This window comes from Martes martes, assembly GCF_963455335.1.
Source record: "Martes martes genome assembly, chromosome: 12".
In the NCBI taxonomy this organism is placed as follows: Eukaryota; Metazoa; Chordata; class Mammalia; order Carnivora; family Mustelidae; genus Martes; species Martes martes.
The window spans coordinates 5,699,810-5,726,887 of NC_137900.1; the positions used below are offsets into that span (position 1 = coordinate 5,699,810).

The following is a 27,078-nucleotide window of genomic DNA, read 5'->3' on the forward strand; positions in this document are numbered from 1 at the left end:
ATGGAACCAGAAGCTGATTCTTTTGAAAAGATCAACGAAACTGATAAGCTATCTCAGAAAATAGGGATTAAATACATTTCAAAAATCAGAGCAATACAAGCAATCTTTAAAAGAACAAACAAAACCTAATTAATGGTTTTAAATTATTCAGTAATTCATGCAAAAATATATTGACTAGCTTCTCACTAAAGCAGGAATAATAACTTATATCTTTGGTGACTTCGTGATGGGTGATTACACACCAGAGGTTCTTCCCCCAGATCTTAAAGAGCTAACTGGAAGGAGGCATTCTGCCTCCTTAATAATGCCTTAACATTTTAAAGTCATTGCTAACCCTGAAGAAGTAGGTCTTTTACTTCTAGCCATCCCAGGGCTATTTGTACACACTTTGTTACCTCTGGAGTGCTTTAAGGACCTTTGTTCCTCCACAGCATAACTGTGGTACCCAACAGATCTGTCAATAAAAACTAATGATATGTACTCATACTCACTCACCTGCCATTTCCCTTTTATTCAATTTGGAACTACAGTCTGGGAAGTGATGTTATTAAGTGAGCTCCCTCAAAATTCAACACCAATGATGGGCTAGGCACTATTCCAGGTGCTAAGGACATAGCAGTTGACATAACTGAAATGGTTTGCCTCCTTGTCTCTTACATTTTAGCAATTCACAGACAATTAAGCAAAGACAAATCATAGGGTACAAGAAAGTAGCTTTAAATAAAATGAAGGAAGTATTAAACCAAAACAAATGCACATCAATTAATACAGAAAAGGAAGAAATATATCATCTCACATTGGATTACAAATCAAAGTTCAACCTTTCATTATTTTCAACATCTAATATATTCAAAGCAATTCAGGAATGGTGAAATTAGATTTAAGTTTAAAATTATTCTAGAATTTTATCTATGAAAGCAGTATAACATTAAAAAGATCTATTTTCAAGGTACATAATGGATGGTGCATACAAATGGTTTATGTATCAAGATGGAGGAAAACCTCATATTTTTTTAAAAAGGAATATGCAACAGCCCTATAAACAATGAAACAATGCCAGAAAACAACAATCATCGAAGACACAATCTGTCAACTAAAAATTAAGGGGGGGAGGGATCTCTTTTAAAGTTAATGCAAAAATTTTTAAGTACATTATGAAAAACAGTAACATTTGAATATAGCTCTGTATAAGTACAAATGAAGCAAAGCTAAAACAATAGTCACATGAAATTATGTGTCTTAAATATATATTAATTTTTTAATAAGCACATATCTAAAGATGTTTAAAGAATGAAAATCACCTGATGAAATCTGTAAAAAGAAATTAATTCAGGGAAGCAAAAAATGAAGTAATTACAATAAAAAAATAATAAAAATAGAGGATGTAGATCACCATGCCAACAGAATTTTCCAAGATAAAGGAAATGCTCTGTATCTGTATTGTACGATATAATAACTGTCACACATATGGTTACAGAATACTTGAAATTTAGCCACTACTACTAAGAGATGAAGTTTAACTTTTAATTGTATTACTTTAAGTTTTATAGTCACATGTAATGGGTAGTTATTATTAGACAGCACAGATCTAGGATCCTAGGGTAGGAAGTTAAAATAATCAAGTAGTTCAAGACCAAAATGGAAAGAGGACACAAACAGACAAAAATGGGAAAGGAAAATGGTAGAGCAAATACTGCACAATGAAATATAAAGATCATAAGCTGCTGCTTTGAGGGGCACCTGGGTGGCTTAGTCGGTTAGCACCTGACTCTAGATTTCTGCTCAGGTCATGATCTCAGGATCCTGAGACTGAGCCCCACAAAGGGCTCCACATTCAGCAGAAAGTCTGCTTGTCTCTCCCTCTGCTCCTCTCCCCACCTGCAGTGTGCATACACACATTCTCATGTGCACACTCTCTAATAAATAAATAAAATCTATAAAAAAAAAAAGAAGCTGCTTTGATACAACAAAGGGAACTCGTGCACACTGTAAGTGGGAATGTAAATTGGTATAGCCTCTGTGCCCCAGAGACTGAAATTGTTCAGATTAGTCAATCCTCAACATGCTTACCTGGCCTCACCTGATGTGTCCCACAAAAACCACAATAAAGCTTCCTGCCCACATTTTCCCCCCTCCCTCTCTGTCCCCTGACCGACCCTGATGTTTCCCCTTGTGGCTCCTCTTGGCATGGTATAACCCCTCCTCTTATTGGAATCTCTGATTGTAACAATTATCTTATTAATGGTAATTATCTCCTGATCTATTGGCCTCACCACACCAGAATAATGAAATCTCCATTCTAAACTACATACCTACAACGAACAACTACAAAATAAAATCTTAAAGATACTAGCCATGATAGCATCAAAAAATGAAATATGGTGAGATACAGATGATGGAAGATGTTCTAATTTAACATGAGATGAAAAATATAAAACTTGAGAGAAATTAAAGAAAACCAAAATAATTTTTATGGACTAGATTTTAGTAGAAGATTTTAGCTTGCCAATCTGTCAGTTTTCCCCAAACTGATACACAGATTTAATGCAATCCCAATCAAAATCCCATCAGGCAGGGCGCCTGGGTGGTTCAGTGGGTTTAAGCCTCTGCCTTTGCCTCAGGTCATGATCCCAGGGTGCTGGGATCAAGCCCCGCATGGGGCTCTCTGCTCAGCAGGGAGCCTGCTTCCTCCTCTCTCTCTGCCTGCCTCTCTGCCTACTTGTGATCTCTGTCTGTCAAATAAATAAATAAAATCTTAAAAAAAAATAGTAATAAGTAAACAAAATCTTTTTAAAAAATCCCATCTTGCATTTTTACAAAAATTGAAAAGCTAAATCTAAAATGTACATAGATGGGCACCTGGGTGGCTCAGTGGGCTTAAGCCTCTGCCTTCGCCTCAGGTCATGATCCCAGGGTCCTGGGATTGGGCTCTACATCAGGCTCCCTGCTCGGCCGAGAGGGAGAGAGAAGCTTCTCTCTCCCTCTGCTGCTCCCCCTGTTTGTGTGCTGTCTCTCTCTCTGTCATATAAATAAATAAAATATTTTTTTAAAAATGTTTAAAAAAAATTAAAAAGACATGCAAAGGATCTAAAAAAGTCAAAACAATTTTTAAAAGGAGCAAAGTTGAATGATTTATACTACCTGATCTCTAGATTGTCTATAAAACTACAATAATCAATACATGTGGTATTGACACAAGAATACACAAATAGATAAATGGAATGGAATAAGCAGTCCAGAAATAGAACCACACACATACCATCAACTGATTAACCTTAGAATTATAATGGTTTCTTAGATAAGACACAAAGTACTAGCCATTTAAAAAAAAAAAAAAGTTAGATATTACAAAAGTGACAAGTTAGATATTACCAAAACTTAAAATCTCTGCTGACGAAAAGGCTGTTAAGAAAATGAAACGACAGGGAGAAAATATGTGCACTACATAGATACATCAAAGGATTTATATTTAGAATACAAAGAAAGACTGATAATCCAATAATATAAAAAAGACCAAAATATTTGAACAAACTTAACAAATGGAGATTTTTATTTTTATTTTATTTATTTATTTTAAAGATTTTGTTTATTTATTTGACAGACAGAGATCACAAGTAGGCAGAGAGGCAGGCAGAGAGAGAGGGGGAAGCAGGCTCCCGGCTGAACAGAGAGCCCGATGTGGGGCTCGATCCCAGGACCCTGGGATCATGACCTGAGCTGAAGGCACACTACAAATGGAGATTTTTAAAAACTCCCCAAAACCACATGAAAAACTGCTGAATACCACCAATTCAGTGAAATACAAATTAAACCATGAGATACCAACACACACCCATTAGGATGGCAAAAATTTTAAATGACTAATGACACCAAATGTTACAAAAGTTGTGGAGCAACTGAAACACTCACTCCTGATGGGAATGTTAAAAAACATGAGCAACCACTCTGAAAAACTGGAAGCTTCTTACAAAGTTATACATATGAAAGGGGACTTTAACTACTTCCATCTGACCTTAGTCCCTATTTTCCAACTGACTAAATTCTTTCCAGCTTATTTTTTAACTCAAGCAAAAGACCTGGGGCAGGGAGTGGTAGCATCCTGTGATGCGAACCAAAACTACCCCCTCAAGCAATAATGACTGCCATGATGCCAGCAAGACCCTGGGTGACTGACTCCAAGACAATGATCAACTTGACCTTTACTGCCCACATGCATGTACTCACCTACCTTCGTCCAACATTTTCCTTACATAAACCTTTTCAGGATTTGGGAAATAGTCTTTGAGACATTGGCCTGCTGTCCTTCCAATGTTGGCCTCACAATATAAATTACTTTCTTTTTTCACCACCTCTCGTCTCTCTGCCTTTGGATTTTGTCAGCACTGAAGAGCAGAACTTGCCTGTTTGGCACCTGCAGGACCAGATGCTCTTGCACCCACTGGGTGCCAGATATCCACACTATGATGCAGTAATTCCACTCTCAGCTGATTTAACTATGAAGTGGCATTCTTTTTGGTTGCCCTTTCCTCCTTTAGGCTATGAGGAATGAACACACCATGGTTGGAGCTTTAATAGCCCTCCTGCAACCACAAGGTGATCCTGAGGATGGAAGTAAGGGTAAAGGTTGGAAAAAGAAAAAGATAGCTGGTAACTAGTCCTGATAATCATGGAGCCAAATGTCCAGCATAATATCTTCTTTTACTTGAGAGAAACATAAATCCACTATTACTTGCAATTTTGTTTATAAGCAGCCAAACCAAGTCCAAACTGACGTGCTTCTCCAAATCTCAACTTTTAAAACACTTTAGTATCTTCCTTAATTTGTTTCTACAGTGCTTTGTAGCTTCTATAAAAATCTTACACATTTTCTATTTTGTTTTTATTTTTAATCTATTATAAATAATGTTTAAAATACTTTTTCCCACTGTTTATTATTGGTAAATAGAAATGCAACTGGTTTGTGTGACCTGACACATCCTAAAAGCTTAGGTAAATTCTCATAGTAATATTATTAGTTATTTTGTGGATTCCATGGAATTCTTTGTAATTGTTTGAATATACTATCTGTGAATAAAGACGGTTTCCTTCTTTCCAATAAATACATATTCAAAAAATGTTGGTTTTATTATTTTTTTAAAGATTTTATTTATTTATTTGACAGAGACAGAGAGCACAAGCAAGCAGGGCAGCAGGCAGAAGGAGAGAAAGAAACAGGCTCTCTGCTGAGCAGGGAGCCGGATGCGGGGCTCGATCCCAGGACTCTGGGGATCATGACCTGAGCCGAAGGCAGCCGCTTAACCAAACTGAGCCACCCAGGCACCCCTCAAAATGTTGGTTTTTAGAATAATTTTTACTATATTCAACTTCTTTCCCAACAGAATCAAGTCTCTGAAATAAGTAACTTAAGGAACCACCCTTAAAATAAACCAAATTAATTCAACTGAATTACAAATAGTAGAGTTGATTTCTTAGATTAACAAATGGTAAATTTTACTTATCACGTTCTGCTTTGTCTTTTTTGAACTGACAGTAAATCTCTGTGATGCAATTTAGCAGGTCTTACAGCTTTTCTACGCTACATAAGGAAAAAAAATCCAAATAAATTAATCAAACCATGTGAAAAGGGGCATTTAATAATAAGAGTGGAAAGTACATATAAAGATAAATAACCTACTGTCAAACAAACACAAAAATAAAACTTGAGTAAATAAATCTTTTCCTGGAACTGTAGCCTTTCCAGGACTCCCTTATCCTCCATTTATATAAAGTATTGCTTACATGCAAACCCAGTCAAAAAGATAATGTTATCTTTAAGCCCACAGAGGTTCAAATCAAAAGAATTTCCCACAAAAGTACTTTGTTTTTGAAAAGAAATGCACCCAAGAAGATATTCCCTCACCATTTTTAATCCTAAAGTCTGATTACTAATTCTAGCAGTTTCTGATAAAAGAGGCAAAAATATTAAAGCACAGCACAAAAACAGACTCTCACTCTTTAAGCCTGTTGGATCTTCTTAGCTCAAAATCACAGAAACTAGTTAAGAAAAAAGTTATGAACGGAAAAACATTTAACACGGAGAACTTTCCTTCTGTTCCTTATCTATAATAATACCATTCTAGAAGACAAATGGTTGTCATCTCCCAAATCCCTCATCCTAACCCAATAAGCCTAGAAAATTCTTGGAGAATGGTTTGAGAAAAGCAAAAAACCTATCACTAAAGGAGTTGGGAATGATACCTAAACACAATTTCTCACTATTCATTTTCATATAGATTCTAGTTTTGCTTCTACAATTTAAAACAAAAATGTACGGCTGGTACAAAATGTATGGTATGTGAATTACATCTGAATAAAACTGCTTTTTTAAAAGTATGCCTTTTTTTTTTTTTTTAGATTTTATTTATTCGTTTGACAGAGAAAGAGATAGTGAGGGCAGGAACACAACCAGTGGGAGACGCAGAAGAACCAGGCTCCTCACTGAACAGGGAACCCCATAAGGGGCTTGATCCCAGAACCCTGGGATCATAACCTGAGCTGAAGGCTCAACTGACTAAGCCACCCAGGAGCCCCAAAAGTAAGCCTATTCTTAGAAGAAACATAGAGAATGTGAAACAATTCCCTCAGATACCTGTTAGCATCAAAACAAACTTTTGTTGTCTTTACCTCTTCTCATTCCTACTTCAGATTTGTTGGTTTCTACCAGATATGTGGCTGCCAGACATACTTTTAAAGTTCACATTTGGCCAATTACATCTAATGCAATACCTCCCCCAAACTGTAATCAAACATCCAAGTACAGGGACAGCCAAGAAAAGTTACATAATATGAATTGCACAAGGGCAGAGAAAGTCCAATTTGAGCTTCTCATCAATGGTAATGGGAACATTATGTCTTCAACGGAAATCATCAGTGAGTAAGAACTTGGATCTACTTTTCAGCAACTATTGTGCAAAAAAGGTCTCGGATTTTTTTTTTATCAAATATAATGTCCCACAGTAATGACAAAGAAACACTGACTGAGAACTACAGTAGTAGAATGCTACAGAATTAAAGTGCCTCTTTTTCTGTATCCCTACATTCCTCAAAAGCTAAACTAACACTTGAGGAATGACAGCTAAAAAGGTAACAGCAAGAAGTATCAATTATTTTTTAGCTTCACCCACTTTTATTTGTCACTTTAAGAAATTGGCTTTATTATACACTTCCATCTCAAGCAAAAGGACCCTTTCCTAAAAACGCATATTCTGGTGTATTATTTCCCTTATTTTTGCTTCTATCACCTCTTTCATTGATATATCATTAAAAATGTCTTAATCAGCCTCAGGCTAACCTCAAAACAACTCTGGTATACATTTCATAAAATATTTTTGTATTGATTGCTAACTGCTAATATTTGGAATATATTCTAATTAATTTGTTGGAATTTAGTTTTCTTTAATGTATGTTGGTTTCCATTATTCTCTACTATTACTTATAAAAAATTATAAGTAGAAAAAAATTACTTAAAACCCATGTTCACAGAATGGAGTTTATTTTGGAGAATATACCACAATAATCTATAACTGTCAAAGAAATTTCCTGGTGATACAGTAAAATATAAAGTGCTGCTTTACGAATCCTTGACAAAATAAGATAAAATGTCATTGCACTGTGTTCACTTATATATTTCCCCTCTCTTTACAAATATATTTCAGGAGTAATTCAACCAAAATCTAGATAAAACAGATATGTACCATGTTTGTTAGCTTATGAGAAATTCTGGAATTTTTTAACTTGTTCATGTCAAATTTTCCAGTCTAAATGTATTCCAATACTTTTCTATTTACATAGTATATCATCTGACTTCATTCAACTTACCTCATGTTCATTTACATGTTCAACATTTTCCAAAAGATGTAACTTTTTGCCTCAAAAGCTCTTCATCTGGAGTAGAAAGGAAATAATGTGCACAGATATAAATCAATACATACAGTGTTACAGTAACTGTAATAGAATACACATGGTAAAAGGACAAGGCTGTGTACTACCTAGATTTACTGTAAAGATTTACCTTTATTACTAACTGGACATTGGGGAGACTGAGGAATCTAACCTGAATTTGAGATTTCCAACTGAGCAACTAGGTATAAAGAAAGCAATGCTAAGCACCAAGATAGAGAAAATAAGTTTGAAAGGAAAGTGGATTTTAGATATTTGGACTATGAAGCACCTGCAAGACAATTACAAGGAAGATTCATAGTAATCAGCTTGCTATGTGAGGAATTAAGAATGATTTCCTGGTTTAGGGTTTGAGAGGCTAGGTGTCCAGTGTCACAATTCACAGAGCATGATGGAAGAATAGCTTTGGAGGAATGATGAATTCAGTTTGGCACATAACGAAACTGAGTTACCTATGATACATCCAGATTGGGATATCGTACAGGCAGCGAGATTCCTAAAAGCTAAGGGAAATATTATGTGTTTTTGCTACAGATTTTTAAAGTCATTAAGCATAAAGATACACATAAGGTATACAAGATGAGAAGAGGGTTAGAAACCAAGGTGTTGCAGTCCAAACATTTAAGAACTATCTAGAACTGTCAGAAATGGGGGAACATAAAAAGGAATGCAGCAGATTCTTGAAAAGACCTAGTCAAGAAGCAGGAGAAAAGCTGGAAGTGTTCACTTTGTAAAAATTCACTGTGCTATATGTATATTTCTGTATTTATCTTGATAAAACTAAAGTTCCTTTAAAAAAAAGAAAGAAAGAAAAGAGAAGAGTGTCATGAGAAGATTCGTCAAATACTATGAAGAGGTTAAATAAGATAGAAACAAAAGGGGGGGAAATTCACTGAATTTAGCAATTAAGAAGTTAGCAAAAAACTAGGGAAAGGTACTGAAGGGTAAAGATAGTTTTCATTTTGTGTCATTATTTTTATTTTCTAACCTCATGCATGGTTTTCAACTTAGAATTCTTACCCAGCAGAACAAAGTGATTTCAAACATTTAACTACTCCAAGTTTACCTCAAAAGCAGCATTTCAGAAGTCACTTTCTTAAGATACAACATACCAACCAAACCAAAGGAGTAAATCAAAAAGATGACATCAGGTCCAGAAGATAGATCCAAACCTGGACAGTAGTGAAGTTAAGTCACATGCTGAGAGACAGGTGGGCAGGAGACCTCAAGCACTCAGCCCAGCAAGGGGACATTGGAAGGAAGACTTCAGAAAAAAGTGGGTACTAGGCTGCTTGCCATGAAGGAGTTAAAAACAAATACAAAACAAAACATAACACAACACACTCACAGAAGATAAAGGAAAACTAAAAGAAAGGGGGGAAAGGGGCAATTCCAGTGGAAGAAAACTTGACAAGAAAGGTGATGAAATTATAGCATGCTTCTTGGCTCTGTAACAATCCTCAATATAATATAAGCACTGTCATTGCTTTGCAAATTTAGAACCATCTACAAAGCACTCAAGTGTTAATTATGGTTACCAGGCACAATATAAATGTTCATCTTGATATAAAAATGCAAGTGCTACAGGCCGAGAGGTGAAGGCAAGGGGGTGGCTAAAGAGAAGCTGGGAAGAAGTACATTAATCCTAGAAAGTGAGAAATCAATACTGCCTACGATTTCTGGAACAAGAAATCAAGTTCTCAATACACTACTTCACCTTACGTGAAATGCATAACTTGAGGAAAGGGGGAGGGGAACAGTGCTTAGGCAAAATCAAGATTGGTACAATTAACCTGTTTACTTCAGAGATTGTCAAACTTGAGAGAGTAACAAGGTTTCATTAGAAAAGGTTATGAGAAAGGAGTAACGGTGTCAAGTTTGGATGACACTGCAGAGTCAGATATATTAAGAAACTCTGAAGTGTCTTCAGGTGAGTTCTTCACCTGGATAATGACATAACCTATGATAATGGCAGAAAAAAAGGGTTTAGAGGAGAACCAAGCTAGATGCCAAAAATTCTCAACGAACAACATAGGAGTAGGCAAGGAAAGCACAGCAGAGGGCAACAGGAGGGACTGAGGACGATGTAATCTGTAACATACTAATCTCAAAGGACAAGATTTTGGGGTTCTGTATTAGGGCGATAAATATTACCCTATGGAAGCAGCAATGTAAATACTTCCTCTAGACCCTAGGGCAGATATGATGTGATACCTTTAGGAAAGGCAACATCAATGAAGGTAGAGAACAAGTGACTAATGCTATAGAAAACTGAATTTATAAGGGAAAGGGGAATTCGGAAGCATCCTATAAGAAGGACTGGAAGGCAATCAGCTGAAAAAGTAGAAACAGGAAGACAAGAATATGTAAGAAAATACTTTCTGGCAGTATATGACAATTCCGAATACAATGAAGTCTGTAAAATACCAATTTACAGGAAGTGCAAAGAACAGAGGAACACCCTAAAAATGTGATCAGAAAAATCTAGACTGTGGGAAATTATAACCAACATGGTTAAGAAAGAAAAAAGAAGACAGACAAGGGATGCAGGAAACAAAGACTGTAGTCACAATGTATGTACCTCATTTGGCCCCTGTTTAAAAAAAAATAATAAAAAACCTAAAACCATTATAAAAAGCCATTTATGATATATCAGGCATTCTGAAATTTGATTGCTTGCCGAATATTTAAAGATATTAAGGAATTATAATGTTTTTAATTCTAAAAAGTGTTCCTATATCTTAGGGATGCATACTGAAATATTAATGGAAGAAATAATATGTCTCCAATATGCTTCAAAATAACACAGTGGCACAGAGTAAGATGCTACAGGCAATAAGGACTACTGCAGTCGAGCGATTGGTGTGTAAGAGTTCATTGTACCGTTATGTTTACTTTTGTATGTTCAAAATTCTCCCTAAGAAAAAAGCTTTTTTAAAGGATGTTTGCTATATTTCATCTATCATTTCTTATGAGTGCTTTCAGGTTACTCAATCAGAAAATTTCAGGAAATGAAATCCTGGATTTTACTTTGTATTTTACAATTCATCTATCACATACATTTAAAAACAAAGGGTTGTTCAAAACATTTACTACAAAATTTTTTGTTTAAAGATTCTGATCTCTCAGTACAGTAAAAGTGGTATTAGGTACTGACAGGTTTTTAAAAATGGAAAACTTAAAAAGCAACACATAAAACCAAAACTTCAGATGAGATTAAGATGACAGGGGGCATTTGATACCTCCTTGCTTATTTAGCAGAAGTATACTAAATAACTTTGAGCTTTTTTTAATAAAAGTGAATATTTAAGTATATACGTCAAAAATTTTTAAGTTAACAATTGAAAGAAAAGATTTATAATCTATAAAATGGCAGGAAAAAAATTAAAAGGAAAAGCTGGCAAAAAGTTTTTAAGTCCAAATGTCAATAAATATAGTAAATGTTAAATAATAAGCCAATGAAACCCACCTTTTAAAAGACAAATAACATCAGACTGGTTTTTTTTAAAGATTTTATTTATTTATTAGAGAGAGAAAGAGAGGGAAAGGGAATGTGTGTGTGTGTACAAGCAGGAGGAGGGGCAGAGGGACAGACTCCCCACTGAAGGAGTAGCCCGAGGCAGGGCTGGAGCCCCAGGATCCCGAGATCAGGACCTTAGCCAAAGTCAGATGTTTAACCAACTGAGCCACTCTGGCACCCAGACCAGATTTCCTTTTTGAAATCAAGGTATTGGGGCGCCTGGGTGGCTCAGTGGGTTAAAGCCTCTGCCTTTGGCTTGGGTCATGATCCCAGGGTCCTGGGATCGAGCCCCGCATAGGGCTCTCTGCTTGGTAGGGAGTCTGCTGCCTCTCTGCCTGCTTGTGATCTCTGTCAAGTAAATAAATAAAATCTTAAAAAAAAAAAAAATCAAGGTATACAGTGCTTAGAAGTGACACATAACAAAACCACACAGAAAAGTTAACCAAAAAGGACAGTTTTATCAAGCTGACAGGTGCCAAATGGTACTAATCCTTGTGATTTTAAGCCAAACTAAAAGAAGGTAACTACAAAATATAAATCAATAAGTAAAAGAAATCCCAATGAAAAAAGGAGCAAAAGATATGAATAGATAAACAAAGAAGATGGTAGGTCTCACTTGTAGTTAAGTAAATGCAAATCCAGATACCAAATCATATTCATCAGGCTGCCAAAATTAAGGAGTCTGAAGATACCAAGTATGGATGAGAAGATGTAGAACCCTTCAAACAACTGGTTTTAGAGAGCAATTAGTCACATTTAACTGATCTGAAGATACAACTATCCTACAAACCAGAAATTCCATTTCCAGTTATAACCCTAGAGAAATGAATATACTACTGCATGATGTTCACAGTAGCATTATTTGTAATGATAAAAAGACATAAATACTGCTTCACTTCAACAGCACACACACTAAAATTAGAGCAATATAGAGACAATTAGTATGGCCCCTGTGCAAGGACGACATGCAAATTCATGAAGTACTCTGTATTTCTGAGGAAAAAGAGAGAGCGACAAAGCAAGAAACAGACTCTTAACTATAGAAGAACAAACTGATGGTTACCAGAAGGGAGGTGGGTGGGGGGGATGCGGGAAATAGGTGATGGGGATTAAGGAGTGCACTTGTGATGAGCACTGAGAAATGTATGGAATTGCTAAATCACTGTATTATAAACCTGAAACTAATATAACACTGTATGTTAACTATACTGAAATTAAAATGAAAACTTAGTAAAATAATAAAATACCTAAATGTCCATCAGTAGAAAAAATGGTATATAAATTATAGATGGTATAAATGGTATATAAATTATATAAAAATGGTATATAAATTATATAAGATTCTATATATATATGGCCATATATATGGCCACCACTTCATATTTTATTCATTATTCATACTTTGTAATTATCATAATCCATAATTATTCATGAATTTTATCAATGAACTAGAGTTTATCTCAAAACATGGATAAATGAATGTCATAAAGATAAGTGAGGTTTAAAAAGCAAGTTGTAGCAGGACATTGATATTTTTGCACGATACAATTTAAGGTTTAAACCCATGATTTACTACTATATATTATTCACTGATACATATACACAGTAGAAGTTTAAAATATGCATGCAAATGATACTAACTTCAGGCTAGTGGTTATGTCTAGTGAAGTAAATGGGGGAGACACAGGAGTAGGAATATGTAGATGAGCTTCAACTGTGTCTACAATATTTATTTCTTAAAAAAAAATAAGATCTAAAGCAAAATGTAGCCAAATATTGTTAAAACTGAATGGCAGATAATTTATTTTATTTTATTTATAATAATTTATTTTATTTTCTTAATTTCCCATATATTAAGAATATTTCAAAAAAATTTTTTTTCAAATATTAAAATGAAAAAGAAAAAAAAGGAAGAATATAGCCTTTGGGTTAGGATCCAAGTTTGAAATGGAACTTGGTTTGAATCCTGACCCCTGTGCTGTTTCTCCAAAATCAGTTTAATCTTTCTGAGCTCAGTTTTTACTTCTTAAAAAAAATAATAATAATGGCCACTACTTCACAGGATTTTTGTAAGGATTAAATGTAATAAACTGAAATAACCTCACCTGGAGACAAGCACCTTCCTTTCTCCTCACACTGTATTAGACAATACCAGAGCTCTTCCTTTTTCCCTTTCCTTTTCTTGTTTTCATTTTCCTTTTTTCCCCTCCCAATCATACAGGCAGTGAGGGTGAAAAAAGTATGGCAATTCATGTATGTTGAAAAATAAAACTGCTGAAAAACGAAACTTCTCACTGGAGTTTGGTCACACTACTGCCAAAGCCACGCCATCTTAGTTTAAATATTCCTAGAAGCAAAACCTGATAAAGGATTCAAAAGAAAGTAGGTTAATTTTGAAGTTCAGGCAACAACGGCAGAGAAAGAGAGAAATGGTATAGAGAAGGGAAGGCAGCCAATAAAACTGCACTCTTAAACCAGCTACCACAGTGGGCTTAATCCCTCAGAAAAGCTCTAAAAAACACTGTAAAACGTGTCTCAAAACCATCCCATCCAAGGGAGCAACTGGAGTATTTATCCAACACCAAACCCTGAGAGTCGGTGGTGAGAACGGCACCCAGAGTTAATTTCACAGCCCTTGGGGCCTGCCACATGCCCCACAAGCACGGCTTCCTACATTTCCAAGAAGAGTTAGCAGGTTAGAGATGCAAAAACTAACGGAAGTTTCCCAAAGCACACCGAAGCTCCCAGGGGCTACTGGTGGATCACTTACAGCATCAACTACAGCCAGGCTATACAATGACTCTATTATTAAAGAAAACAAAAAGAGAAAAGGAGATGTGGTCTATGCTCTATTGACTATTTGATCCAGAACTTGTTCTTCCTCAATTTCTGCTTGAAAACTGAGTCATGCTAATTTTAGTAATATTAATTACATGTAAACTGACTGAATTTTCTGTGTTCTTTAAAGAGAGAGTAAACATTTTTCTTTTGTCAAAAACAGAACGTTCACCCAATATGGCATGAGAAAAATGGAGTCTAGAAATAAAGTTATCTAGAATAGAGGAAAATTAATTGAGGAAAAATTTTTTTTAAAAGAGATAACTTTTAAAGTGCTTTTATCTCATATTCACACCATCTAATCTTTTACACTGTACATTTTGTTTGAATATAAATATTAGAGGAAAAAATGCCATAAAGTCAGAGATGGTAGAGACTATTATATTAAGTACATTTACTATGAAACCATCAGCTAAATTTTGTGAAGGCAGGGGTTTTGAATGCTTTAAAACCAAAGTACTTTAGTTGTGGGAAGGAAGGTATCACATACTTTAATCATCCAAAACCTAGAAATGCTTGCTAAAGAGAAAGGTCCTTTGTGGATTTGATATAGTAAAACAAAAAGATGGTACATAAAAAGCAGTTGGTTATTTGCTGATCTTGCTTTACTTGTGCATACACAGACTCTTTCCTTATCTAAAATATGCTTTAAAAGCTATATAAAAGCACTAATAGTAAAAAAGGACTAATGAAGGAATGTCTGGGATAACACAAGAATCTCACTGATTAGATAGGGACATGTGTATCACCTACAAATGAAATTAAATGCAAAAGAGGTTTTTTTTTTTAAATGCAGATCCTGTGAAATTCTATGTGAATTTGATAGGCATCCCATTAGGGATGGGATTTTTTTCTTCATAGTTTGTAATTCAAACTATCCACTAGAAATATACCAGGAAAGAAGGAAAGAAGTTAGTTCTTATCTTTAATTGGATTCTCCTTATTACTGGTGAAGATAAGTAGGTATATTTGTTGTCCATGTATATTTCTTTATGAATTGCCTGTGGCTTTTTCCTATTTTTTCTTTCTTGTATTTGTCATATACACATTTGTCAGAAAAAATAACATAAAAATTTACCCCATCATATATTAAAACTTACTATTAAAAAAAACTATAACCAAAACAGTACTAGCATACACTACCATAGATCAGTGAACCAAAAGAGCATCCAAAAATAATCCAAGTATATAGAGGAACTCAAGGTAATAATGATGACATTTCAATACAGTAAAAAGAGATAGCTGTTTACAAAAGGCACTAGCATAACTGACAGTACAACCAGAGAAAACATGCTAAACTTATACTTTATTTAAAAAAATAAATAATATATGAATAAATATTTAACAAAATAAAATATTTCCAAAATAAAGTATAAAATACTGGAAGAATCTTTGGGAGACTTTTACCTGGAACCAAAAACTTTGTTATACAAAATAAGAAACTCAAAACTCATATAACAAAAGTCACACAAATTGACTACATGAGTCCATATTTACTTTGGCTAATAAAGTGTTTTTTAGGGACGCATGGGTGGCTCAGTTGGTTTAGCTTCTGCCTTTGGCTCAGGTCATGATCTCAGGGTCCTAGGATCAAGTCCCACATGGGGCTCCCTGCTCAGTAGGGAGCCTGCTTCTCCCTATCCCTCTGCTTGCTGCTCCCCGTGCTTGTGCACGTGCACTCTCTCTGACAAATAAATAAATAAAATCTTTAAATAAATAAATACATACATACAGTGTTTTTTTATAACCACTTGAATTTCAATGCTTTAGGCAAGACATGGATCTCCCTTTTTCCCTACTTTCTTACATAACCAGCCTTTTTATACACATTAATGACAGTGAAGTCATTCAAGTTTTATAAATGTACAATAAAGAAAAAGATCTATTACACTAAATTTTCAATCTCTCCTGAGAAAAGGAGCCATAAATAAACCAAAAGATACAAACTCAGAGAAAACATCTGAAATTCATTTATCAAAAAAGGAATAGGTATCTCCAATATCTAAGAGCCCCACAAACTGATAAAAGGCACAGAATTCTTTTGTGTGCCTAGAAAAATGACAATGTATTACAAGCTTCCACCAAATATGTATTTTTGAGCACATATGGAATATTTATAAAAACTGACCTTAAGGAACACATGCTTAAAAATTAAAAAAAGAAAACAGCTAAAAGTAAATATAACAAAATCTAAACATTACTTCAAAGTTCATTTAACTATTACTGGAAACAATCTCTGCAATGAGTATATACATTTATTTCACTTTTCCATTATATGTCTCTTTATATTTGGATCTTATTCCTTCAAAATAACTTAAAACATTTTCAAGTGTTTGTAAATATTCGAAAAATCATTGCTGTTAGCTCTTCTTCTTACCTTCCCCCTTACGCGTTTGAAGTTGGATATTTTCAGTAAATTTTTTTGGTGTGTTTTAAATCTGTCCACTTTAATTATTTCTACACCAAAAAATCTTTTGTATATGTACATCATTTCCAAAACTAACATCTAAGCAAAAGTCAATACAGAAAATAAAGAACGAAGACTACATAAAATTGTAAATATCATAATCAAAGTTTTTAAAAAGCTGAGAAAAAACATATGCTATGAGGTTTTAATATAATCAGGTTTAATGTAATCAAATTAATCCATAAAAAAATAGACAAAGAACATGGACAGGCATTTCACAAAAAAATATACAAGTATTCCATAAAATGAAAACATGGTCAATGTCATTAATAATCAGAGAAAGTTAAATAAAATAAAAATAAGATACTGCCCTTTTTGACTGGCAAAGATTAAGAAGACTGGCAATACCCAGTGCTGGCAAGGATATGAAAGAAACAAGAATATCTAAGAATTTGTCCTTTTAAAAAAAGGTAACAGTAATGGGATGCATATCTATGAATTCTATGAAACACTTCATAATGATAAAAAAAATCTTAAATAACATTAAAGGGATTTGATAACATATTGTATACTTAGCCAATAAAAATACTATGAAGATACTAAAAATGATAGCTTACATCATGGCTCTCAATATATCCTCAGCATTATATCCTGTGCATAGCACAAAATGGACACTGAGTAAGTGTTTACTAAATTACTACGTTAATGATTTATTTAATGATTGATTAAATGCTAACTGACTGAGTGTGTGTGTAGGTGGTAAGTGACTAGGCTGACCCGCTAAGTGATGTGAGTGAGTGACTGACCAGCTGAATGAATGAGTGACCAATGGAATGAGTAAATGACAGACCAAGAGAGTAAGCAGCTGAACAAGTGAGCTGAGAGACCCCCTGACTGCATGAAAAAAGGACTGAATGAATGAACAATTGAATGAATGAATCTCTAATCATTGAAATGGAAAGATCCCCATAATACATTGCTGAGTTACAGGCTCAGATGAGAATAAACAGGACACTATTCATGTCACTATACAGAAACATCCAGAAAGATAAACGAAACTTGTTAAGCAAGTTCTGTCACAATCACAAGAAGTACCTGTAATTCTTTTTACCCTTTTGATGAATATAATTTTTTAATGGCCACTTTTGCTCTCTTGAGTCTTACTATTTGAAGAAATACTGTTCAAAGCTTGTATTCTACTACTGCTCTTCACAATAGTATATAAAATATATGCAAATACATATCTTTTAAAACACTATGATTCTTTCACGTAAGAAGCAAGGGATCTAAGATGAATATGTAATCAGTTTTAAGACTGGAAAAGAACCTAGGGTGCCTGAGGGGCTCAGTGGGTTAAGCCTCTGCCTTCGGCTCAGGTCATGATCTCAGGGTCCTGGGATCGAGCCCCACATCGGGCTCTCTGCTCAGCATGGAGCCTGCTTCTTCCTCTCTCTCTGCCTGAATAAATAAATATATAAAATCTTAAAAAAAAAAAAAAGACTGGAAAAGAACAGAAGGAGAACAGATACTCACTTAAGGGATACTAAAACCATCATTTTACCTGGCGTCAGTCACAAAAGTAACATGTGTAACAGGCAACAATTTAAACCACCTCCTGAGAAACCAGAGGTGAATGATACACAAACAGAAAGGTGAGAAAATAGAAATTATTCTACAAATTTAACCTCTTCCCTATTTTTATTCTTAGGAACAGCTTTTGAGCTACTTCTTAGAATCATATACGTGTGTGTGTGTGTGTATTCTATATACACACATATATATAAAACACACCCAAAAAAGTTAATAAAGATGGAGGAAAGTGCTTCAAATACATTTTAAAAGTTGGCAGGGGTCACCTTTAAGATGTCCTTTGAAAAACCATCATATTCCAACCCTATATCACCAAGAAGTTTTTTAAATATTTTTTTAATTTTAAGAAGTGATGAGTTTGCCTATAGAAAATAAAATTGTATAGGAAATTTAATTCTACTAGTGAGGTATTTAACACTATCATTTGCTACTGACATTCAAAACAAATCTAAGCTATTGAAATCAATATGAATTTAAATTCATAATAATTTCAAAAATACAACATGCCAGAAGAACATTATTTCAGATATTTTAAAGATTATAAATGCATAAAATAAAAAATAAAATTAAGCACTTACAGATAAACAAGAAAAGAATGAGAAATAAACAAAAAAATTCTCTAGACCCAGAAGCATTTTCTAATTTGAATGAATTTCCACTTCCTCAATTTCCCATCATAAATTAGACTGACTAACACTATAATTCACTGTTTTCTTCTCTGGGTCATTCCCTAGTCCTAAAATCCTCTCCTAATGAATCTTGCCATGTCAAACCCTTATGAAACCAATATATTGGAACTTGAGGGCGTTCAAGTCTCAAATGGACTACCCTGCAGATTGTTATTATGAAATCACAAACTTCTCTTTATACGCAGGAGATAAACCATATTGTTAGTTTTTAACAATTTAAGGCCAAAAATTGATCAATAAAAGCAGACTCACAAGTTAATACCTATTCATTAAATACCAAAAAACCCACCTCACAATAAATTCAAAAAAAGTAAAATAAAAACAGAAAACCAAGGTCAAATCCAAGCGTAAAATAAAAGAAAGAAATTTAATCATTAAATTGAGTAGGCACAAAGATCTGCTTATATCCCTGAACTGTTGACTTATTCATTTTCTTTTCAAACATGTGAGTTCCTTCCATATGCTAAACATTGTGTAGTACCTGAAAATAAAGAAATTACCAGAAACACTCCGTGACCTAGAAATCACAGTAGTTTCACAGGAGCCACTACTGGAACAAAACAAAGGCTGGAAATAGACCCAACTATATATGCAATTTAAAACATTAGCATATCCCACAGCAGAGAAAAGATGGATTATTCAACAGATAGTGTTGAAACAACCATCTGGGGGGAAAAAGTTGGATCCCATCTTATACCTTGCACCAATATAAATTCCAGGCGGATCAAGAATGCATGGGAGAGCTTCAAAATATAATTTCAGAGCAGAGAAGGGGGATCTAAGTATAATTTAAAAATAAATAAATAAATGGGACGACTAACAGAAAGAATAGCATAAAAAACCCAAAATGTATGTGTGACCAAAAAAAAAAAAAAAATCACAGGACGGAGTCAAAAAGATAAGAAGACAACCTGGGGAAAATATTTTACAATTTATTTCACAAACACAGAGCTATTATCCTTGATCTAGAAAGAGTTCCATTAAATCAAAGTAAGAGATCAGCAATCCAAAAGAAAATGGGCCGGCGGGCGCCTGGGTGGCTCAGTCAGTTAAGCCTCTGACTCTTGGTTTCCGCTCAGATTATCATCTCAGAGTCCTGGGACTGAACCCTGAGGTATGCTTCACGCTCAGCTGAGAGTCTGTTTGAGATTCTCTTCCTCTGCCCCTCCCCCCACTCACACATGTGCTTGGTAAGCACTCTCTCTGCCCTACTAGAATAAATAGATCTTTAAAAAGGAAGAAGAAGAAGAAAAGAAAATGGCCGAGGATATGAGTGAACAATTCTCAGAGAAGGAAAATTTATTTATTTTTTTTTTAAAGATTTTATTTATTTATTTGACAGAGGGAGATCACAAGTAGACAGAGAGGCAGGCAGAGAGAGAGAGAGAGAGGGAAGTAGGCTCCCTGCTGAGCAGAGAGCCCGATGCAGGACTCGATCCCAGGACCCTGAGATATGACCTGAGCCGAAGGCAGCGGCTTAACCCACTGAGCCACCCAGGCACCCCCAGAAAAGGAAAATTTAAAGCAAACTAAAATTGTAAGATTCCATTTGTTATATCTCAAATTGACAAAGACCAAACTATCAAAAACAGGTATGGAAAAGTACAAACTGGCATTTCTATGAAGATCAGTTTGACAGTATTTATTGAAATTAGCAACATATACCATTTCTCAATCAGCAATTTCTCTTCTATTTAATATACAGTTATGGTTGTATACATGCATATCAACATATGTACAAAGATATTTAATACTTCTTGAATTCTAAAACACTTTTCTAAAATACATTTGAATTCTATTTAAATGTGTGACCTGTTCAAAAAAATTTTTGAGTGAATAAAAACAAGAGAAAATACAGACAACTCTTTCAAAGTTTTAAAGAGAATGGACCATGGGGCAGTAGCTTGAAGAGACTGTGGAGTCAGGCAGTGGTATTGAACGGGAACTGGCAAACTTCAGCTCCCAGGTCAAATCTGCCAGTTGACTGTTTTTGTAAATAAATCTTTACAAGCCCATTCATTTATGTACTGTCTATGGTTGCTTGTGCACCACAAAGGTAGAGCTGAGTAGTTGCTGCAGAGATACTCTTGCCCACAAAGCCTACAATATTTACTATCTGGTCCGTAATAGAAAAACTTTGCCAACCCCTATTTGTTTGGCTTTTTAAAGGCTTAAAATGTATTTTAGTAAGTTGATCCTGCACTACTGCTCCATTTCTCAGAAAAACTCCAAAGATATCAGGGACAAATCAAACACGGTATACCAGTAAAAAAGAGCACGGCATAACTACCTAAGATAGGCAAGGCTAAGAGCTACTGTCCGACTCTTCAGCACACAGCAACCCTATTTCCAAGACTACTAGGCCTATCAAGAAAAGCTGTAAACAGCAACATCACAGACACAAAAGAGGTATTCCTGTGCCAAACCATTTCAAATCAGTGATTCTCGGTCTGGTCCCCAAACCAGCATTATCATCATCACCTGGGAACTTAGAAATGCAAATTATTGGGTCCCATTCTAGACCTCCTGAAACAGAAACTCTGGGCGTGGTGCCCAGCAATTTGTATTTCAGTGGCTCCCTAGGTAATTACGATAAGAACCACCAGATTAGGGGATAGTTCTGGTACAGCCAAGGAACAGGTAAGCACCCATCTGAGGTTTGAGTTTACATAATTAAAGGGGCTTGATTTAATTAATTAATTAATTAATAATCTTAATTAAAGAGACTTAATGAAAGCAAAAGGCCCCAACAAGGATGTTGGGGAGAGTTTAAAGGCAATCAAGGAAAATACTATTGGAAAGCTGAATAAAAGGAGACCCTTGTTATATAATAGCAAAATGTCTGCCAAAACTATCACCTAAAGTAACATGGGAAATGTATCTACCTAATGAGTCAAGGAGACTCTAGGTAGAATGCTGAAGAAGCAGGGGGGGCTTCTTCTAGTTGCCTTCCTAACTGAGAGAGTAGAGAGATGAACTAAAGAATGAGCCATTCTGGGTGCCCGGGTGGCTCAGTATGTTAAGCCTCTGCCTTCGGCTCAGGTCATGATCCCAGGGTCCTGGGATCTAAGCCCCATATCGGGCTCTCTGCTCAGCAGGGAGCCTGCTTCCTCCTCCTGTCTCTCTGCCTGCCTCTCTACTTGGGATTTCTCGATGTCAAATAAATAAATAAGATCTTAACAACAACAACAAAAAAGAATGAGCCACTCACTTTTTGAATGCAATTTCAAGCAAATGTAAAGGGCTTAGAATACCCTTCTCAGCCAGCAAAATGTTCTTAAAGTAAGAGAGCTTCAGGGCAAAGATTAAATCTAGAGTGGGACTGTAAGATCCACTGTTAAAACCTCAGAAAGATTCAAGTTAGTACCTCATTGATCCTTTCAAACAAAAAAATTATCTACAGATCTTAAGGATACCACTCCACAGTAGTCTCACAGGGAGCCTAAGGTAAGAAAAGCCTCCTCTACAAGATTTGGAAGTATGGCTTTTGTCTGACGGAGGAGATTATGACCTGATGCACAGGAAGTCCACAAACTTTTTAAAAGAGCTACATCGGCTTAGAATGAAGGGGACAGTAACTACCTAAAATGAGGCTTTGGGATCCTGAGTGACTATAAGCAGGAAGCAAGTTCCAATGGTTACTCAGTTGCAAAAATGGTTCAGGTCTTTTGGGAAAAAAAGAATGATTCAGAAGGCAAAATCAACGACCAAAAGAAGCAGTCATGGCCCACTGGGAACAATTATGGGCAGTAACACTGGGCCCTACACAAGGAACTGCCAACGTATGCCTGCTGGGTTTCATATTTGTTGTAGACTACCATATGCTTCCTTGTCCCTCTTTTTGAACAGGAATTCTACTGCAATTAACATGTGCCTTTCCAATCTTGTATGTTAACCCTGTGGGGGCATATTCCTTGTCTCTTCACAGGTCTTCAGCTAAAGAGTAATCACTTTCAAGAAACAGACCCAAGGAAACTTCAACAGCATCTGGACTTAGATGATGAGAAACTAGATTCTGAGCTGATGTCATGATGGGATGTAAATTAGAGGTCTCTGAGGAGGGAGTTAGTGTATTTTGCACGTGAGAGGCATGTGAGAGACATATGAAGTATGGAAAAAAGGCGAACTATGGCAATAGTATTGTCCAGAGATGGCCATAACAATATCTCCCATCCCACATATTTTCTTTCACATGGGACTACTTTACAGGTGGAGTCTAATCCCCACTTCACCCATGTTCACTGAAACACTCGCTTTTATTTTTTTAAACATTTTTAAAATTTATTTTATTTATTTATTTGATAGAGATCACAAGTAGTCAGAGAGGCAGGCAGAGAGGAGGAAGCAGGCTCCCCGCTGAGCAGACAGCCTGATGCAGGGCTCGATCCCAGGACCCTGAGACCATGACCTGAGCCGAAGGTAGAGACTTTAACCCACTGAGCCACCCAGGCGCCCCATGAAGCACTCGCTTTTAAATCCCATCTCACCATGTAAGAAAGACAGCTACAGTGAGGCTCCCATGTATGCTCCAGTCAACAGCCTGCATCAACTACCAATCATGTAAGTGAAGACACCTCCAGATGACTCATTCTAGTCCCCCCACCTTCACATTACTCCCAGCCCACAAGTCTTCCCAACTGAGGTTCTAGACTTTGTGGAATAAAAACAAGGCATTCTTGGTGTACCCTACCTGAATTATTGAACCATAATATCTGTGAGCCTAATAAAATAGGTGTTTTATATCACTAAGTTTTGCAATAGCAAACAGCAATAGCAACCAGAATACACACTGATGGAAATGAGCCAGTAGAGGGAAAAATTGAAAATGCAAGAAAATGAGGGAGAAATAAAATAGCAAAGTCCTTGAAGGCAAAAGGAGATGGCTTTTTCTACACAAGTAGATGGAGAAGCCTTAGATACGACACTGACCAATTCATTCATTTTAAAGGGGAAAAGGGCAAAGGTGCCTGGGTGGCTCAGTGGGTTAAGCATCTGCCTTTGGCTCAGGTCATGATCTCCATCCTAGGCCCAGGTCAGGCTCCCTGCTCAGCAGGGAGTCTGCTTCTCCCTCTCCCTCCACTCTTGCCCCGTCTCCTGTGTGTGTGCGCTCTCTCTCTCTCTCTCAAGCAAACAAAATCTTTAATAAATAAATGTAAAAAAGGCAGAGTATAGCCACAGATAGAGGATGAGGAGGGGTGTTACTGATGGTGGATTATGTTATTTAGAATTATGGAGGTAAGCACCAGAAGATACTTAGGAAATCTGAAAGTGGTTTACTGGAAAGCAGGAATCAGAGATGGAGAAGGAGCAAGAGGCTAGTTTTTTTGCTATAAACCATAGTAAGCCATTACTTAAGTTTATTCACATTTTACTATGTGACTCCACATTTCTAAAGTATATAAAGTTTTTCTAAAAAACATTTATTCCATTCTCTCAATTTTCCAAATGAGGGGGAAAAAAGTTCAATGATCACATGAGTTGCTCAAACTCATTTTGACAGCAGTTAGTCCCTGATCCCCCTGATTTCCAAAACAGTACACTTCCTCACATCACACTGATGTCCAAATTACAAAATATTACCTAGTGTCATTTTATTTCATAATCAGAATTTATTAAAGTCACTTTAGTAAGCAATAATGAATACCCTAATTCCCAAGGACCGATAGCAAAAAAGCAGGTTAAAGTATGTCCTTGGGAGATCAAAATAAGCATTCTGGCAAAAGAAACAGCCCATGGATTCTCAACCTAGTCCACCTCTGATAACTATACTGCACAGGCTTTAAAAACAGATAAGCTTCCTTTTACCCTTTCCAGCTCTCCTAATCTGAACCGTTTTAACCATGCTACCTTCACTTCTATAAATTATCTACCAAGGATTTCTCTTTCTTTTTAGAAATTAATACCTTATCATTTTATTCAGATTTTACCAGTACAAACACACCCAGAGATCACCTGTCTAACCTGCGAGACCAATGAAGATCTAATAAGACCACTGAATGTCTACTCATTCAAATAAAATATGTGTAGGGCTAATTCCCACAAGGAATAGCAGTTACTTGTACAGTGTGATATGAAAGGACACAGATGAATGACAAAGACTGTCAACAATACATCCCTGTCTTTATTACGCCTAAAATTCTAATCGTTAGTCCCAACGATGAGAGCTTTGGATAGAGGTCTCCATTATTCACCCAACTGTCAAATCCAAAGGTCATCTATTATACTAAGGAGAACAAAATACTAACAGTGGCTATTTCTACATGGGAAAACTATAAGCTATTTTCTTCTTTCTTCTAGTTTTCTTGATTTCATGTTAGGAACATTTTTAAGGCCTTTTTTCAGTTCTAACTCTTCTCATTTCTTGGCGGTGATCAACAATGATCAAAATGTTAATCATTCCCACCCTCTTAACCTACCCACCCACTTGCCTCTCAGGCCAACTGCTCCTTTTTCATCTCTTTCGTCAGTTCCTCTTCTTTCACCCTGTAATTATGGGCAATACCCAGGGCTCAATTTCAGGTCCACCGCTCTTCTTTCTGACCACCACAATTTCAGCCTTAAATTTCTCTACTAAGTTCTACTTACCTACTGTCTAGCTATCTATTTTCACTTGACTATCCCACTGTCACCTCTAACTCAACAGACCCAAATTTAAGTCCAGCTGTTTAGATCTCTTCAAACAGCTACTAATACTTTCATTCTTATCTCTGTCAATATTGACATTTTAAAAACTTTAGTTCTTTCTTTGTCACTAACTGGCTGAGTAACTGTGGACACATTTTTAAATCTCTCTGGGCATCGGATTCCTAATGCACAAAATCCACGGACTAGCCCAGATGTTCTCAGATGTCCTGGCATTCTGACACTCTTCATTTCTTAAGTCACTGAGTATTGAAACTTCAAAGTCATCTTTGATTACTCTTCTTCTCCCTTACCCCCCACCACATGCTCCTTTCCTATCCAGTCTATAATGAAGTCTTATGTGACATCTCTCCAATCCTGTTTTCACTAAATCCAAACACCAGGCCTAGATTACTCTCCCAGATCTATCACTTCCCTTTCCAAATCATACATAGCACTGGTACCACTCTGTTTTTCCTAAAATACTCCTTTAGCATGCTCTTTCTCAATCCAAACTTTTAAAGCTTCTCTGTTACCTATGGAGCAATGTACATTCTTCCCATCCTAGCACTTAAAGGCATCCATAATCTAATTTCAATCTCTATTATCAACCTGATTTCTTACTACCCTACCATACATACCTTCATTTCAAATTGTTTTATGTACTGTTCTCTGAAAATGTCATGCATATTTTGCTTCTGTTTATCACCTGTACAAGGTCCTTCCTCTTATGCAAAATAAAACCATGCCTAGTTTTGATTTTACCTCCTCTCTAGAGCCTTCCCTGCTCACTTCAACTACAAGTGATCTCGAATATCCATTAACTTTTATTATTTACCTTACCTTCCAAATTACATTTTAAGTTCTCAGTGAAAGGAACCTATTTTATATCTTTCTGCATCTCTTTGGACATAACAAAGTACCTTCTACATTATAGATATTAATAAATATTTGTGTGGTGACTGACTAAAGTTCCATTCTAATACACAGCATTTACTGAATGCTCCTCATGTGTTCAGCATTCTGTGTATGTGTTCCTCAAAGTATATACAACCAACAAGAAAAGATAAGGTTAACATTAGGGAAATAATTACCAAACTACCAAATCAGGATATATAAATAAACTACAAGAAGATCCTCTGTGACTTAAAAGAACAGCAGAAATATAGAAAGGAAAAAGCAGTGTGTAGTGAGAAACAGTTTCAGAAATGAGGAAGAATTTTAACTGAGACTATAGTCATAGTAATAGTAGTAATAATAATAATGATAATTATTAATAATTAATAAAATAATAATTACAATAACAAAGCTAAAACTTAAGGTGTGCTTAATGTGCCAGGCACTGGTCTTAAAGACTTTTCATGTATTAATTCACTTCATTCTCACTATAACCCTATGGAAAAAGTACTACAGTCATCCTCAAGTTTTCAGATGAGACTGAGGTCCTATTTTGTTATGGAATAGTGAGTGGTACA

The 27,078-nt window shown here is 35.7% G+C and overlaps 1 protein-coding gene across 2 annotated transcripts in view; it reads right to left on the bottom strand.

The window, feature by feature from the left end:
- The window catches only part of JAK2 (Janus kinase 2), a 133,108-nt gene that overhangs the window by 101,768 nt on the left and 4,262 nt on the right, over nt 1–27,078 (bottom strand). The window contains exon 2 of one of the 2 annotated variants that reach the window (XM_080819572.1): nt 7,858–7,923. The exons of the other annotated variant lie outside the window; for it this stretch is intronic. The gene's annotated coding sequence lies outside the window, so the exon portion shown is untranslated. The remainder of the gene's footprint in view (nt 1–7,857; nt 7,924–27,078) is intronic. 2 annotated transcript variants of the gene reach the window in all.